Below are 6277 nucleotides of genomic sequence, written 5' to 3' on the forward strand. Positions count from 1 at the left end.
ATGCATGAGAGAGAGATTTATGCAAAATTCATTTTTATTAACATGAATGGAACATTGTAAATATTAAACTGTAAAATGTGTATCTACAGTCAACTATCTAGGTCAAGTATCTATAAAGGAATGTAAAAACTTAAAGGTTTATGGAAAAACTTCATAGGGAAAAAAAAACTCAAATTAACTTCAGCTCTTCAGTTGGATGCTTCTTATATTGGGTTGTAATCTTGGCTTCAAACTGGCTTCCCAGGGACGTGCACTTTTTTGACAAAGCCACATGCTCTTCTGACTTTTCGGTACTCACAGGCCCTGACTGGGCAGCATATATTGCTCTGTGCTGGAACTGATGCCTCTGCTTGAAGTTATGTGCGTATATTCCCTCATCAAACACAACTGCAGGTGGCCATTGAAACATGGGTACAATTCAGCTAGGGGAAAACAGAGCTGTTTTCTAGCCTAGGCCTCATATACAGAAATGCTAACTTAATTCTAGCCATGGGATCTTTCTTACTGGGGCTTGTGTGTAACCTAGGGAAGATTTTCAGAGCCCTAGCAGTTGCAAGAAACCTCCCTCCAAACTTTGCACTTGTAAAGTAATTTTGCTAAAATATCGGTGAGGTTCTTCTCCTACTCTTTAAAAAATTAGTCTTTTCTCTGATTTCAGAGCATGGAAACTGACCCGTTATACCCCGCTGTTAAACGAGGAAGTGTTCTGTAATTTCTGTGCATTCAAAAGCGCGTTCTGATTCTGACAAAGTCACTTTAGACAAACACACACACAACAAACCCACCCTATACAAAGTAAAAACGGTATCTTAAATATCTGCAGCGGACACGTTAGGAACACAAAGCCCTAGCTGTGTCTCACTGCTGCCCAGCTGTCCCAGCTGCTCTCCCGACACCAACCCCCCAGCATTTCCCCTGCACGTATCAGAAATCCGTCGGTGCCACCCCGACAACCCGCAGCCCCAGACCCTCTCCCCGCCGCTCGCCGTGTGTCTGCTGCCACCTCCTGGCACGGCCGGCGCCCGGCACCCCGCTCCCCGCCCCCGGCACCCCAAAGCCGGGCACGGGCATTTTTGGGGTGTCTCTGCTCATTGCACCCCTGGCAGGGCCTGGGGAATTCCTCGGCAAGCAGCAGCCCCCAGCGCAGGGCAGCTAATTGTGGTCGTGCTGATGCTGTTCTGCAATCCAGGCAGCTGGCAAGAAGGTTTTTACTCTTATTATTATGATTATTACTATTATTATTTTATTTATTCTTTTTCTTCAGTGCTTTGCAAGAATCTCGACCCTAGATGAAGCCTTTGAGCCCTCAGCAGGAAGAGGTGCCGAGCTGGGGGTGCGATGAGCTCCCGAACACCCAGGTGGGATGAGCGTCATCGGGGTGACCCCAGCTGGGCTGCCCGGGTGAGCGTGCGTTGTGGGCAGGAGTCGGAGACGAGGGATAAGCAGCAGTGAGGCTTTAGCTGTCACACGCCGAAGCTCCTGGTCGCAGTTAGAGATGGGGCCTGGGCTCTGAAAGGATCAATCCGCCTGCAGAAGACATGAGAAGAGCAGGGGGGGCTGCCATGGCCCTGCCCGACCGTGGGTCCCAAGCAGTAGGGTGGGATTTGGGGCAGGCTGCCTCGTGCGAGGGAAAGGGAAAGCAGAAGGGGCAGGGATTTCTGCTCTGCTGAAATATTGATGGCTGGGGAAAAGTGTGGGTGGGGAAAGTTTTAAGCCTTGTTGGTCCCAGGAAGGGATTAGCTGTAATAAGGCAGAAGCACAGCCTAAATGCAGAGCTTGGAGCTGCCTAATTTTGAAACAAGCTGCAGGGACCAGTGTGAGGGGCAGGGTGCTGCGTTGTCCCCTGCCCCATGGAGGACCCAGAGGCAGCCATCAGACACAGCCTCTGCTCCCGGGGGTAAGCTGCTGGTGAGCTCTGCGCTCGGGCATTGCTTTGGGAACAAGCAGTGCACAAACACACAAGAGCTTTGCCATCTGTCTTTGGGAGGAGGTATCTCAAAAGGGACAGGGTAGAGCTGCACCACCAAATACCAGTTTGGTGCTGGAAAGCAGCGCGTCGCAGCCACAGCTCCATCCTGCCCTGCGTCCCGAGGGCAGGGCACGGGCAGCCCCAGAGCTCAGTGGGGTTTGGCATGGACAGGGATGGACACGAGTCCAGCTGTCCCCAGAGCCAGGCTGGCACGAGGGGTGGGGGTGCTGGGGGTGTTCCCACCTCGGTGAGCTCAAACTGCCCCAGGAGAGCCGGGGTGCTCCCAGTGCCAAAAATCTCACCCAGGGGTGTGCCCTTGCCCCTCCATTGCCACCCTCCCAGCGCAGGGAGCCGCAGCAGGAAGGAGTTTAAGGGCGTTTTGCCCAATGTTGACGTTGCCGAGGGAAAAGACCCGGTTTTTAATCACGGACTGATTATTTCGAGGAAAGGCAGGGAAGCGGGGAGTGGAGGTGGGCCCGGAGCACACCAAGGGAACAATGGGGCCAGTGTTGGGCTGAGCGCCGCGGCTCCCTGCAGAAACGCCCGGTGAGGAGTTTTCAGCACATTTTGCTTACCCGCTCAGGTATAATTACAGCGGGGAACAAAGAGCCCTTCAGCCCTGCCCGCTCCCTCCGGCACAGCCCTGGGGGGCTGCGTGCACGCACGCACACACATGTGCCAGCTCTCAGTGGGGTGCAAGGGGATGGTGACCGGGTGGATGGCCCAGTCTTTAATTCTCTGTTTAATTCTCATTAATTCTCTTTTTTTTTTTTTTGGTCCATGTCTCCCACTCAGCCCACACCCCGAAATCCTGGCGCTGCCCAGCCGTCCTTGCCATGCCAGCACCTGTCCTGGTTGCAGGGAGCAAGGACACATCCCTTCGGGTCGAAGCCCTCCAGTTGCTGCTGCCGCTTCTCCTCCAGCACCATCCTGCAGAGCCCAGCACCCATCCAGACCCCCGGCCCTTTTGCAGGAACCAGCTGGGGTGGGCTCTCGAGACTGGCCCTGACACAGAGGTGAGAGGCACCGATGTCTGCCTGGGGCTGTGCCCCCTGCAGCTCCCCAGCACAAAGCAGGGCCAGAGACAACTCCAGTTTCAGATTTCGGTCCCCAGTCCCGCACCCTGTTCTTGCTGCTGCAGGTCTGTGTGGGGCACGTGCCCGCAGCCTGGTGGGGTCCCAGCCAGGCACCCCGCAGCTCCCTCCCCAAGTCCTCACGGGCTCCCAGGCAGGAGCTGCACCCCCTGATTTCTTTCTCAGCACTGAGCCTACCCGCTCTGTAATTGTCTGCTGGTTTGCACGCATAACTACAGCAACAGTGCATGGAAATTAGGCCTGCGTTTTTCAAGCCCGGTTGTTTATATAAACTGTTTAAAAACCCACTATCCCTTCCCAGTGAACCCTGAGAAAACCATCAGGGTGGTTCTTCCGAGATGGGGATCAAAGCAGATTGCCAGCTCCCTCCATCCTGCCCTGCTAGCCTGGCTCCCCCCGCTGTGCTGCAGCATGGGGCTGGTTTTGGGAGCCATGTCCAGCCCCACAGCGCGGCTCTGCTCGCCCTGAGCCCCCCATACAGCCACCAGGCCCTGTCCTGTCCTGTTCTGCATCCCATTGGGATGCTGCCAGCTCCCGGGCTCAGTCCTTCCCCGCACTGCAGGGAGTATGGAGCTTGCCAGGAGGCAGCTTGTTTAAAACCTGTTTTTTCTCGTTTTAGGGAAAAAGAAACAACCCAAACCCTGATTTTCCACAAGGCTTTTGACTGCATGGACAAGGCTGAGTGCCTGGAGCGCGGGCACAGAGGCGTGGTGGTCTCCAAATGGCCCATTTAGGGATGGGGTTAACAACACCCCCACCTGGCACCGAGGGGGACACAGGCATGCATGGGTGTCCCCAGCCCTCTCTGTCCTTAATACAGCTTTAGGGTTTTCTGAGCCTGGCCAGTGGTGCCACACACCTGGGCCATTCCTGATGCACTCGGAGTCTATCAAGCAGGTAATTGCAATTCCTCAGCAGCCCGGCTCAGCTTATTTTGGCCTTGGCATCGTTCTGCATCCTGCTGCCCAGCTGGGTTATTTATCGTTCTGCCAGATAAAGGATAAAGTCAGCACAGGTTTTCTGGGCACTGCACAAACCTACAGCCCCATACATGCAGCTCCACTGCCTGGGGCCGGGGGTGCCCTGGGGGGCTGCTGGGGTGAGGGGACCTTGCTGGGGTCCGCACGGTGGGGCTGGGACCAGCGTGGGGGCTTGGCATGGAGGCAGGGTTTGGGCTAGTGGTGCAGGAACCAGCCCCTTGGTTCAGCTTTGGCTGAGGTCTGCTCATTCACCACGCCAGCCCTGGGTGTCAGGAGCACAGAACTTCCAAGAAAGGCACTTTTATCTGCACTTTTCCCCCTGCTGATGAGCAGAGCTGCATCCCCACATCCTCACCCTCCTGGGGTGAGATTTACACCAAACAGTGTGGCTGGGGATGCATGGGCAGCTGCTCTGGTGGTGGTGGCCCCGCGTTCCCCATGTCTCCAGCGCTGGCTGCTGCAGCCCTTCCCAATGTGGGGTCCCAGGGGATGCTCGCCGTGGTCCTGCTGTCCTCTGGGGGGGAGCTGCCACCCCCTGGGACCTCAAGGCGGGAGGTGACAGAGCTGTGACAGCAGTGGGACCTTCCCTGGGCTACCCCTGCCAATGCAAACACCTCGCTGGGTCACAACCAGGGCTGGCAGCAAGCCCACCTGCACCGAGCCCTGCTGGCACCGGCCAGCTGTCCTCCTACAGCCTCCCCTGGCCAGCCTCCCCTCTCTGCCCACCCCTCACGCTCAGAGAGATGCAAAATCCTCTTTAAACCCATTTTTTCCAACCTTTCTATAGGCTGGAAAACCTCCGACTGCCCTCTAATCAAGCCAGCCCTCTGGCCACCTCAGCTCAGGGAGCGGTGTCGGTGGGCTGGATGCGAGCTGGGTGAGCAGGAGATGAATGCTCCTGGGGGACCACAGCTGCCTCTCGCTCCCCGAGCAGTGGGTGCGATGTGGGGCAGGGCAGGGCTGTCCTTGTGGGGTGCGGGGACAGATCCTGCAGCAATGCGGGGCCGCAGGGCACGGGGTGCTCAGTGTCGCAACCCTTGCTTGCCATTAGCCGGGCTCTGTGCTGTGCTCCCTTCCTCCCCCTCGGGGCATTATTTGGAAAAAAAAAAAAAAAAAAAAACACTCCCCGAACCTGCTGCGTGGTTTGGGGCAAAATGCAACGGGTCCATGTTTAAAAAAAACAAAACAGCAATCCCTCGGAGCCGGGCTGCAGCCGTGTGCTGGCTCGGTAGGTGGCAGCAGCCCCTCTTGATGTTTTTTAGAAAGGTGTTTTGGGGGGAGAAAGCCAAGATTTTGTTTTCCTCTTGATGGTTTTGAAGGTGCTATCGCCTTCAGGACCTGTTTATATATACATATATATATATATTTAAATGTATATATATAAAGCGCCCATCACCATACTGAAGCAGGAGCAGGGCGCTGCTGCTGTGATTTCCCATTGCCTTTGGGCATTGCCATCACCCGAGGATGCTCACACAACACCATGGCCACCCACGGTGTAAGTTATTCTGAGTGTCCCTAAAAACATGTGATGCTTTTTGTAATTTTGCACCTCCTGGGGTGATATGAAAGTTTTTTCATTCTTCCTTTTAAACCCACATTTCTGGCCACCTTGGGGATGGGGGAAAGCCTGTATGTGTAACTCAGATAGTCCATAACGTGGCTCAGGAGCACAAGAGATGCCAGAGCAGCTCCACCAGGGCCCGTGGGGACAATCCGTGTGCGTCCCCATGTGTGCGGGGTCCCTGAGTGATCCAGCAGAGGTGGGTGCTGCTGACTTGCTGGTGAGCGAGACTTCACAACCGGGTGGCTGGCGCCTATCCGAGACAGTTTGTGTTAATTGGGGATTATGCAAATAAACAGCTCTGACAATGCTACCAGCCCAGGCATGGAGCATATGCTCGGGGAAGCGACTCCTCCCAGAGCTGCAAAGCTGCCCCTTTCCACTTGTGGGACCTGCTGGGAAATGCAGAGCCCCGGATAGATGCAGCCCACGGCTGGCTTTTGGGGGGATGGAGGAGAGCCCCACCACGGTTCCCCCAAGGCTACCCCAGCCCTCCCATCTTCCCTTTCCTCATGTGCTTTAAATTACTGCAGATGTTTGCTGAATCCAGCAGGCTTCAGGAATGAGCTGCTCGGTGCCTTCTCGGCCTCTCCAGCAAAGCCTCGTGCCGTAAACACAACAACGCAGGCTTGTTCAGAGCCCTTGAAGTCAACAAGTCCTCCTGCCTCCA

Source organism: Cygnus olor, chromosome 16, assembly GCF_009769625.2.
Source record: "Cygnus olor isolate bCygOlo1 chromosome 16, bCygOlo1.pri.v2, whole genome shotgun sequence".
In the NCBI taxonomy this organism is placed as follows: Eukaryota; Metazoa; Chordata; class Aves; order Anseriformes; family Anatidae; genus Cygnus; species Cygnus olor.